This window comes from Argopecten irradians, unplaced genomic scaffold, assembly GCF_041381155.1.
Source record: "Argopecten irradians isolate NY unplaced genomic scaffold, Ai_NY scaffold_0393, whole genome shotgun sequence".
NCBI classification, from domain to species: domain Eukaryota; kingdom Metazoa; phylum Mollusca; class Bivalvia; order Pectinida; family Pectinidae; genus Argopecten; species Argopecten irradians.
The window spans coordinates 2,327-14,912 of record NW_027187860.1 but is presented as its reverse complement, the minus strand read 5'-3'; the positions used below and the strand labels follow the sequence as shown (position 1 = coordinate 14,912).

The 12,586-nt window shown below is 35.4% G+C and overlaps 1 long non-coding RNA gene across 1 annotated transcript; it reads right to left on the bottom strand.

Moving 5' to 3' along the window:
* Positions 1 to 7,232: 7,232 nt before the first annotated feature.
* Positions 7,233 to 11,923, bottom strand: LOC138312620 (uncharacterized). The gene is made up of 3 exons (XR_011206998.1): positions 11,453 to 11,923; positions 9,118 to 9,267; positions 7,233 to 8,060 (listed from the first exon to the last, which is right to left on the bottom strand). It is a non-coding gene; the product is annotated as an uncharacterized lncRNA (long non-coding RNA).
* Between the last annotated feature and the right edge of the window lie 663 nt (positions 11,924 to 12,586).

The following is a 12,586-nucleotide window of genomic DNA, read 5'->3' as shown; positions in this document are numbered from 1 at the left end:
AATTTATATATACAGTATTAAATGCACTAATTTGAAAAATACTTACAAATTCTAGTATTTTTCTTAAAAAAGAAAGGGAGGTGTGCGTAAGTTGCGAGATTGTAGACCCCGGCCGTGGCAGTGGCGGAGAGTGAATGTCTTTCGATATTGTTGTGATATCTTTGACAGCTACCGGAAGGAACGTTACTTCTATTTGTGGTTCTACTTTCACTTTCAATCTGTAATCTCTTTTCTCATTGGCTACTTTGTGTTCTCTATCCTCATGGTCCCTTTGATAAATTTCGACTTTCCGTCTTGTTTTTCTCTCTCTCGTGATTTCCCGACTTCCGCACGTGAGTGGGTGTGTTGTGTTCTCTGTTCTGTTCGAGGTCAATATGTGTCAGTGTGTGTGTGTGTAAGCTCAAATACACAAGCGAAGCCAACGGCTCCTGGCGTGTGTGATTTGTTTGTTTGTTTGTTTGATTAATTAACGTCCTATTAACAGCTATGGTCATGTAAGGACGGCCTCCCATGTATGCGGTGTGTTGCGTGTATGTTGTGTGCCGAGGTGCGTGTTTTGGGAGACTGCGGTATATTCATGTTGTGTCTTCTTGTATAGTGGAACTATTGCCCTTTTTATATTGCTATATCACTGAAGCATGCCGCCGAAGACACCAAGCAACACACCCCACCCGGTCACATTATACTGACAACGGGCGAACCAGTCGTCCCACTCCCTGTATGCTGAGCGCTAAGCAGGAGCAGAAACTACCACTTTTATAAGACTTTGGTGTGTCTCGGCCAGGGGACAGAACCCAGAGCCTTCCTCACAGGGGCGAACGCTCAACTCAAGGCCAAAAGTGAGGCGGTGCCAAGGGAGGCATAAGGAAACACACAAAGTCAGTTAGGAAAAAAGAAAAGATAATTTCCTAAATTTAGTCGCCTTTTACGATCATGCAATGTGAACGTTACGTTATATAACGTATGTCCTTTCCGGTAGCCTCTATGTTTAGGGTTTTCTGCTTGTGAATGATATTGTGGTTTATACTTGTTAATAAATTATTCGTTAAATGTTACACTGTTGTTTCTCTCTATCACTGTGGAACCCCAAAACAGAATCTGGGTTCGGACAGATGTAGGCAGCCCTACTACATTTGGTGTTATATTTGTGAAACTGATCAGGACTATATATTTCGCGTAATTACAGCATTGTGAGGTGTAAAGCGTCTACAGTTGCGCGCTTTCGCATATTCATTCGCTGCCCAGGTGTTTGTTGTTTACAAATCTACATGTACACATGTAAAGTGTAGGTAGGAAATAGGGTGAAAGAAAAAGAATCATTCACCCTTTTTCTCAACCCTCAGAAATATTGTTAAGCTCTCAAACACTCCGCGTAGCCTCTTGTTTGAGAACTTAACAATCTTCCACTCGGGTTGAGATTCCCCTGTTATCTCATCCCAAAAGGAGTTAAAGATTCTATTAGTCTTGCCTTAAAGTGAATAGTCGTGGCAAAAAAACAAGTCTAAGTGCGTTCATTGGCCTTCCAAATGTTCTCACATATTAGAACGACGGTCAAGTTCTGCTTACGTTGCCCAGTTCTGACCATTGAAATAACTCTTTGAAAGCGATGCTTCATGGAAATGAAACCGCGGACATAGTCAGTCGGGAGGACATTTTAGGATTCCTAAACTATAAATTAATTTCTTCGCATGCAGAGAGGTTTTGACGGGGGATTTTATTTTTCTATTCCATAAGAAATTATGCCGGATACATTCACTCCATTTTTACAAACTTTAACTTTCCTTGCCCGACTGTTCACTTTAATGATTTGAACACTATTAACGCACATCAGTTTATGCGCAGCAAGTCAATTAGTGACAGCCTCCAGCCATCGTTTCGTATTCAAGGGATATTCATATCACGACATCTGTAAAATCATATGTTGTGCTATTTTTTTTCGCATGATAATTTGAGATTGGATGCAAACTAAAAGATGAAATACTTCCAAAACAGTTTCAAAGTTGTGTTTTTGTGCGTGCTTTTTTCATTTGATATTTTTTACGACACTAAGGTTTCGGGTATGTTTACATCGACGACTCACGACAACACAGTAATGGTGTCCTAATGGCTCAGCCTAATAGGCCTAGATCATGATTACTGTTTACCACGAGACCGGCCTAATTTTAACAACATCGTGCGAACTGAGACTTACAAGGACGATACCGGTTCTGATGTAAATGACTCGTGAAAAAACAGGGCAGGCGAGTGTTTGAGTTACAAGTGTTAGCGACAAAGAGTGTTTGAGTTACAAGTGTTGGCGACAATGTTAGATGAGTGTCAACACTGAAAACAACCATTTCTTCTATCTTCTATAAATGAGACCCGGCAGGGCTTAGGTTTCATTCTTTATATTCGTTATGACTACCTACTGCGCAGACATGTTACACAGATTCCGACTGGGAAAAGGCACGGCTTTAACAACAAGACATGGGACGTCAACATGAAGTTGGGAACAGGTATGAACAAAACAACCTGCACAATACTAATTCAGTATTCACTTTTACCTTGTTCAAATACACTCTGCAGTGGGTTAGTTGGTAACAGTTGTAATAAAAAAGGGTATCAAACCTATGTTGATCAGTTGTATAAAACATATACCAGGAGCATATAAATTACATTCTTGTTTGATTGAGTAAAAATTGTTACAATACGGGGATTTCGAGATACTAAATTAATGCGAGTTTACTGTTGATCAGTCTCACGCCCATTCTAGTGATTATAACATCCTCATAATCAAGGGGAAATTGTACATAGCCCACGTCGTGTAGGTCTCCTTATAATGTACTATAGCACGATTAGACTGGGTCAATTATCGGTAACCAGGTAGCTCAGTGGTAGAGAATTCGGCTAGTGTTTAGAGGTCCCGGGTTGGAATCCCGGTCTGGTCGCTACATTTTCTCCTCTCCTGTTACAGTACAATGTTCCTGATTGATTCCATATCAACTACATGTACACTGTATATGTATAAGTCTATATGTAGCAGCCGAGACCTTTAAATCAGCCACAATGTACAATTGCACATGTACATTGTACCTTTTGTTTGTTATCCCCCGCCCAACGAAGTTGGGGGGGGATATACAAATGGGTTCCGTCCGTACGAATGGTTTCCGGAGCATAACTCTAAAACCAGTAGAGATATTTCCACGAAACTTCATACACACATTGGTCTTATGGTCTAGTAGTGCCTTTTGCTATTTTTAGGTTTTCATTTTTTGCACATTTTTTCCGTAACCATGGAAACATTGCTGAAAATATCATATTTTTGTACCAGGTTCGTTTCCGGAGCATAACTCTAAAACCAGAAGAGATATTTCCACGAAACTTCATAGACACATTGGTCTTATGGTCTAGTAGTGCCTTTTGCTATTTTAAGGTTTTCACTTTTTGTACTTTTTTCTTTAACCATGGAAACATTGCTGAAAATGGCAGATTTTTGTGTAAGAATCGTTTCCGGAGCACAACTCTAAAACCAGCAGAGATATTTCCATGAAACTTCATAGACACATTGTTCTTATGGTCTAGTAGTGCCTTTTGCTATTTTTAGGTTTTCATTTTTTGCACTTTTTCCGTAACCATGGAAACATTGCTGAAAATATCATATTTTTGTAGCAGGTTCATTTCCGGAGCATAACTCTAAAACCAGCAGAGATATTTCCACGAAACTTCATAGACACATTCTTTTTATGGTCTAGTAGTACCTTTTGCTATTTTTAGGTTTTCATTTTTTGCATTTTTTCCGTTACCATGGAAACATTGCTGAAAATATCATGGTAAATGTTACTTTGCAAAACTCCACCCATCTTTGTGTATATAGTCTAATATAAATGTCAAGGCTGTATACCTGATTCAACAATTGCAGCCCCGCTCTACTTGAATTATACTCCATCTTTCTTTAGCTCAACTTCCTTTTTCCTGTTTTTAGGTCATCTGACCCGAAGGGTCACCAATACTTTATACTTTGACTTTGTTGTTTTGTGCAATGAGTCAGATGACCGTTAAGGCCCATGGGCCTCTTGTTTTCATACACATAAGTCTCCACAATCAAACTTACTTCAGCTTTGATATCTCCATATGCGGGGGATCTGAATGAACTATGCCCTTGTTTGATTTATTAACGTCCTATTAACAAGCTATGGTCATGTAAGGACGGCCGTCCTATGTAAGCGGTGTGTTAAGTGTATGTTGTGCGAGGTGAGTGTACTGGGAGACTGCGGTATGTTCGTGTTGTGTCTTCTTGTATAGTGGAACCGAAAACCGTTGCCCTTTTTATAGTGCTATTTCACTGAAGCATGCCGCCGAAGACATCAAGCAACACACCCCACCCGGTCACATTATACTGACAAACGGGCGAAACCAGTCGTCCCACTCCCTGTATGCTGAACGCTAAGCAGGAGCAGAAACTACCACTTTTATAGACTTTGGTGTGTGGTGGTCTCGGCCAGGGGATACAACCCAGAGCCTTCCTCACAGGGGCGTACGCTCAACTCAAGGCCAAAAGTGAGGTGAATGCCAAGGGGAGGGCATTAGGAAAGATAAAGTCAGTTAGGAAGAAGAGAAAAGATAAGATCCTAAATTTAGTCCGCCTTTTACGATCATGCAATAGGGGCAGCAGGTATCAATTCTAACGCCCTACCTGCACACAGTGTACCTGTCATTGAATGATTGACCCAGTCAAATCCAGCTATACAGAAATAAATAAATGTAGTATGTCCTTGCGACGGAACAAAATAATTATGAAAAACACAAATACAAAAAAAAATCTGCCTTCTCTAGTGCTTATATATAAATAGTAACAATAAGTATTTTTCTACATTGTATCTTTTAATAAATAATGGTATTTTTCTTAAAACAAGTATAATAAATTTTCTTTGTTTTCAACAGGCCTGATTTGGACTTGGAGCAGAACACGACAACAGTTTTCTTGGGCTGTTTAAACATTCCCCCGAGTCTGTATGATAAAACCTTGAGAAAAGAGAAGGAAAGAAGGTGGGGGAGCAGATTGAAAAAAGTAAGGCCAAAAGTTCAAACAGAATTTTGTTTGTGTTTGTTTAATATAACGTCCTATTAACAGCTAATGGTCCCATGAAAGGACGACGGCCTTACCTGTGTATGCTGTGAGTTGTGCGTGTTGTTTTTTTTTTGGTGAGGGCTGTAATGGGAGACTGGTGCGGTATATTTCATAGTGGGTGCCTTCTTGTAATAGTGGACAACTATTTGCCCTTTTTATAGTGGCTATAATCACTGAAGCAATGCCGCCGACGACAAATCCAAGCAACACACCCCTGGCCACACACCCCACTAGACACACAACACCGACGAAACCGCGCCGGCCCACCATACAACACACAACCGCACCCCCCCCAACCGTTCCAACATTATACAGAGACAACAGGGCGAAACACAGTTCGAGGAAATAGTATTATAAACTGGTTTAAAACTCTACATTGTAATGTACAATCTGCTATTAATCAGGGTGGATGGAAATATCTCTTCTTTCTTTGGTATTGGGAGGGGCTGCCGTCAGGGGGATCCTATCGCACCATATTTGTTTATTCTTTGTGCTGAAATTCTGGCTATAACACTGCGAAATAATAAAGATATAAAAGGAGTAAATGTTGAAAATTGTCCTATTTTGTTATCTCAGTATGCAGATGATACTTCACTTATACTCGACGGTTCGGAGAAATCTCTAAAAGAATCAATTATGGAACTTAATAGATTTGCAAAAATTTCTGGACTTAAAATGAATGTTGATAAAACGCAAGTGATTTGGATTGGTAGCAAGAAATATAGTGAAGACTCTTTTTTAGTGGGGAAAGGAAAAATTCGAATTGCTAGGTATTGTTTTTAATGTAAATCTCCATGAAATGCCAAAACTTAACTTTGACAAAAAAACTAATCAGACTAAAATCTTTGTTAAAAGTATGGAAAAGAAGATCTTTAACACCTATAGGAAAAAATCACATTATCAAATCCCTACTTATCTCACAATTCAACCATCTTTTTATATCTCTTCCCAATCCAGATAATAAATTATAAGCAAACTCAATTCAGTATTATTTGACTATTTATGGAATGGGAAACCTGACAAAATTAAAAGGGAGACAACCACACAAAATTATGCAAATGGAGGATTGAAAATGATAAATACCATAGCTTTTATAAATTCTCTTAAACTTACATGGGTAAGAAGACTTTATCAGACTAAAGAGAAATGGCAGACAATTCTAAAAACTTTTATCAATATTGATCTTCTTTCAAATTGTGGTTCGGAATATATAAAGATGTGTGAAAATAAATGTAAAAATAAATTCTGGAGTGATGTTTTTTAAATCGTGGTATATGTTAAGCTCAAAATATAACGAGAAAATCTGTCATTTTGATGGCTCCTATTTGGTATAACAGTGATATTAAAGTGGAGAGGAAGATAATCTTCTATAAAAACTATTATCAGAAAGGTGTGTGTATCATAAATGACATTGTTAAGAGTGTAGAAGGAAGTTTATTTTACACATATCAAGAATTTATTCAGATTTACCAAGTTAACACAAATTTTTTACAGTACCAAGGTCTTGTTTCAGCTACCAAAAAACTAATTTCTTCATATGATTTACAAAGAAAACAAATTCATTATCCATATATGCCTATTAATCTGCAACTCTTTCTCAAAGATAGAAAAGGATCAAAACTGTTTTATAACTTTTTAAACAAGTCCGATATAATACCGTCCGGTCCTAGAAAATGGAATGCAATTTTTAACAATATAGATCATGAAACTTGGTGTAAAATATATAAAATTCCAATGAATGTTACAACAAATACTAAACTACAGTGGTTCCAATATAGATTAATCCATTATATTTTGGCAACAAATTCATTTTTGTTTAAAATCGAGTAGTTATCTCCCCTCTTTGTGTACTCTGCAATTGTTATGGGAGTGTGAGGAAGTGCAAAGATTACTTGAAAGTTTTGACACATTATTACAAGCTCTCTTAATTCCCTTTTCTGTTAATAAAAAATCCTTTCTTTTTGGACTCTTGCATGAACATTATCTCCATAGTAATAGAGTGGACAATGAAATTATCATAATTATAAAGCAATACATTTACAAAATGAGATGTTTACACAACTCATTTAGCATCAACGCTCTTATCAACACAATTAAAGACCATTATACAATTCAAAAATATATTTCAAATAGTAAAGATGAAAAAGTAAAACTTAAATATGAAAATGAATGGAGAAAATGGGAAAACTAATCAAGTTATAATTGCACTTTGTCACACATTTATAATTACTTTATTAAACTTTTTAAATCCATATTTATAATTTATTTATTTTATTTCATTTTATTCCCCCCTTCCCCTTTCTCTGCACAAAGCCGAAATTGCATTTTTTTGGATTTTTTTGTTTAAAGATTTTTTATACAGTTATAATTGTTCCTCCGTCTCCATCCTATCTAGACTATTTTAAATTTTTTTTCTTTCTTTTCATTTTTCCTTTTTCTTTCTTTATAACTCTATCACTCTTTTCTTTTTCTTCTAATCCTGTCTTTGATTCCTTTCCTTAATATTCAGTACAATATAATTTTTCCCCTCATCTCCAAACTCCTAATTCGTATAATTTTTTTCTACATATGTACTAGAAATTTAAGCTTCGTATTTGTATGTATGTGAATGTATATGCATGTGTTAAATATATGAGTGTATGTTTTTTTAAGTAAGTATGTATGTGTTTGAGAGTCTATTGAGTGTATTTGTATATTTAATTGTACTGAATGAAAATCATGAATAAAAAGATAATTATAAAAAAACCACAAGTATCCTTACCATCTTCTGGTAAACTGTGCGGCGTTATCTGGATGCTAGTTTCGTCTATTTGTAACACGGTCTGTGATTCGTCAGATAATTGTATGGTCCCGCCATCTAGGAGGTAATGCCTGAACTCCTCTGCCAGGTGTAAAGAGGATGGTTCTGATGGATGTTTCGCAGCTGAGATATCTATACACACCTGTATACATTCTGAAAACGTTCTGAAGCTTTAATAACGTGTTGAAAGCGTGTTTTCATATGGTCATTTAAAGGTTATGCCAAATTATCCATTTAGAGGCTTTAACACATGTTTCTAAACAATACGACGTGTATTCGACTCTCAGGCTATTGTGTAAATATGTTGGGTGTTGGGAAAATAAATTGATATTCCACAAGTGAAATATGACCTTCCGGACTTTTGCTTGGTCGAAATAATTAACTTTGAACTGACCTACATTTTTCTCAGTGTGACGTCACAAACTGTAGAATGACGCTATATTGCTGTACTCCGGTTTTTAAATCATCGCCCGAAGAACCAAGGGATGGACAAAAGTGTTTGCATGAAATTTCGATGTTTTTGTTATTTTTCTTATCTCTTCATTTGGAATTTCAAAATCAAATTTAAAAAAAATCCCAAATACTTTATATTTCAATATAACATGCAAAGATAATAACATTGCCTGTATGGTATGCGGCATCGCGATGTTACCAACGTATTATTTCTGATTAGTGAATCGAAACGGTACCTATTTAAATTAGTATAAACATCGTCGATATCTCAGGATTTACTTTCTCTGTTGTTATATCCACCATGGAACATCTCACAGTAAACTGAAGGGAGTATAGGAGGAAAAAGAAAAAAAAACTGCCCAATCTCAGCCCTGCAGAGATTCTCATAATAAAAGTACCCAATCCCAGCCCTGCACAGATTTTCTTTATAGATTACAAAGAGAGGGACGCCCAACTTCAAAAACACATAATCAACCATACTGTACCGATATCCAATACTTTTGATGTACATCAAAGGGCTAAACTTCCTGCTCATTTGTATCAAACACAGCCTTCAATTGAACAATTAGATAACCCATGTATTGATATAACAGTAAGCCATGGAATATCGAGGATGTAGTGTAACAAGTATTTCACATACTGTTTTCAAATCAATACCAAAACAGTCCACATGATACACATCAGCGGTTAGTCCGTTGGGTATTTCGGTAATGTTCTAGTTTCGTTTTTTGTATATTATGTATCGATAAATACCTACTTGGCACAAGTCTGGCGTCATATACACGTCCTGAATCACCAGTAGCTCTTTCAAATACATATATAATGTCCTTTTCTGTCTCCTTTCTTGTGATGTCTATCTTATTTATGACGTCAAATGATATACAGCTTCCTTGGTCCATTATGATAACTGAAATAGGTAAATATACATTAGTAATGAATTTATGTAAAAAGCTTACAGTAAGTGTTGCAAGCAACACACGCCCCTTGCCGTCAATTTCAATTTCTAATTGATGGCAATATATCATTCTTGCTTACATGTAGTTATGCTATTATTCTGTGAGGTTTGAACAAATTCTATTGATGTGTTCTCCGGAAGTTATTGTCCAGAAACTATAAAATTTTTGAAAGAATCTGTTGTAAGTAACAGCGACCTTTGTAGGGGATCTTTTGATCCGAAATTCAATCCCAAGCTGTATTTGCCCATACGCTACTATTGTGTGAAGTTTGATAAAAATATTTGATGTGTTCTCAAGTTATCGCTGAAATCAAACGTGTTGTGAAACAATATATTTTTAGTAGCGGTGACATTTCTAGTTGACCTTTTGACCCAAATTCAAACCCAGGCTGACTCACTTCCTATGCTATCACTGTATAACGTATGAAAATATTTTGTAGATGTGTTCTCAAGTTATCGTCCGGAAACTAAACTTTTGTAATGATATCGCATTTTCCATACAAAAGAATATCAATATACACTATGATCCACTATATAGTAGTTCACAGTATAAAGTTTACAATTTAGTGAAATTGATGCTTTCAAATAAAGTTTTATACCGTATCGAGAATTGATAATCTTACATGGATCTGTCAAGTGGATAGGAATATCACAATCCTAGTAAAATAGTTTATCCATCAATCCTCGGCAACGTCAACCCTCGACAGGATGTCCTTGTCCACTTGACAGACCCATGTTTGATTCTTCTTCTTGACTTCCTCCATACTTAGTAGGGGAAAATGTGCTTTTTCATCGCGCTATTATCACAGGAACGTCATTATGTGTCAAAAAATGATGACATTATCGACAATGCACGTCGCGGTTACGCCACATGTACTGATGACATCACGTAATTGTCTAGCGCATGTGAGCTGTCTTATACCCTCCTGTATAAGATAGAGTTACATTATCTTCTCCCTACCAACTACGGGATATCCTTGTGAATTATGGGAGAAAAACTTCTTCTAATAAAAGTTGGATTAGTTGGTATCGCTGTGATCCCTTAAAGTTTTAGACTCTGTTTAAACTAGCGATAATTTTAATGTTTATAGATCACATCTTAGGTTACTTAATAACTTGGTTGATAAAAAATATCTGTACATCAGGCCTAACTTTAAGTGTTACTGTTGACTCGTAGATTGTTGTGGTGTTTTTAATTTGAGTTTGTAAGAGCCGCAGATTTCCAAGCAAATAATACATGTACAGTACATAAACACATATTTGAGTTCAAAATAATATAACATAATTTTTTATATGACTTTAAATACTTTACTTCATATATGGTAATGATATGATGGTTATACTAAAATGTCGATTTTTTTAGATTTAAAATCAAAAATTAAAATTATTGCATTTGAAATATTTAGTGCATCCCTGATTTAATTGTAATAACATTTTTCTAATTTTGCAGTTTTAAGTTGCCTTGGTAACTATAAAAAGATATGCATCAATTAACTGAATTTGAACATTTTGTCATTTTTTGTCTATGTTTTGGTAGTTTTTGTCTAAGAAACAATAGAGCTCAATCTGGAACAAACTTAACATTTATTCAGAATATGTAGGTACCTCAGACACATGCATACCAAGGATGGTTACCATAACAACTACAGCTGCAATGATAAATTCCTATCATACTTATTCTATCAAAGATGTAAACGGTATTTGATACTAAACAACAGGTTTGAAAATTTGATGGATTTGGGGACAAAAAGTGCCCAAACTATACATTGTCCTTTCTTATTAACAACACTTTATATATTATAATTATGTATATATCAATGTACTAGTTGTTACCTCACTTAGGAAAATAATTATGCCCGTTGTTCAATCATTTTTCGTGTACTTTTTTTAAAATAAAATTTTTGAAATTGAAATAACATATTACATGGATCGGGCATAGGTAAAGCGTGACCAAGTATCTGTATAATCGTATGGTTATAAGTGTTATACGATTAGAAATGTCTATGATATCAATTAATAATTAATTGAAAATAATATCGTGGAATATATATGCATTTTATCGTAAGTGATGAAGTACAATTGTATGGTTATGAAAATACGTTTTACTAGATTGCCCCTTTAATATCGTATAACATACCTCTTTTACTAACGGGCTGATCTTCCGACTGGCTGAAAAAGAGTAAACATTGCATTAACCTGTTCAAAGCAATTTCGTCTCAAAATCATTTTGCAATTTTTTATAATTAGGTTTGTTGTAACCACGTTCATGTTACATTATTTTATGGTTCATATAGTTAATTACGAATATACTAAAATGTAAAAATAGGACACATAATATACACAACAAGCTAAAGTAATATTTCCCAAATTGGTTGTCCATATGGACCGAAACGAAGGTCCTAAATTTTTATATTTGATGTATACATGTAGCTTCTTTGGCAAATGTCTCGTATATGCATGTTGATTACAAGAACATCGTTTGCTATCTAGTTGCGTAGATGTAGCTCTGAACGACGGACGGAAGATTTCTGAAAGATGGTCATCATCAGAGCTACGATTCCTTCCAATTGACCACAATGTTGCAAAATATCCAGTGATGAAAATGTTACATTCCACGTGTGTCATGACCCACTGATCACAAATCAAAATGTTAACATTGCATAAGTTGGGATGAACTTCCGGTTATGACGTCATCAAGATGGCCGCCATCTCGAATTTGACTAAAAATTGAAAAATAGTCATAACATTGACATTTTTCAACCGAAGTAGATAAATGAGGTATCAAAATGACCACAATAGAACAACAAATACATATCAGGACCAAAAAATCCAATATATGTAGTGATTTCTACGCAGGAAATGAAAAAATCTGATTTTAACCTCAAAAATGGAGATTTTTCAGCAATTTTTTTCATATTTAGCTTGACGCAGCAAAAATGTTTCCCAACAGCAAACTATTATTTCTAATAAGTTTTTTGACCACTTATCAATCAGTTTAAGCAACAAAAACAACAAAAATCAATGTTAACATCGTATAAATTCCGGCTATGACGTCATCAAAATGGCTACCATCTCGAATTTCACTGAAAAATGCAAAATAGTTATAACACTGATATTTTTCTACTGAAGTAGACAAATGAGGTATCAAAATGACCACAATAGAACAACAAATACATATCAGGGCCAAATAATCAATATATGTAGTGATTTGTACGCAAGAAATGAAAAAAATAAGATTTTAAGCTCAAAAATGGTGATTTTTCAGCAAATT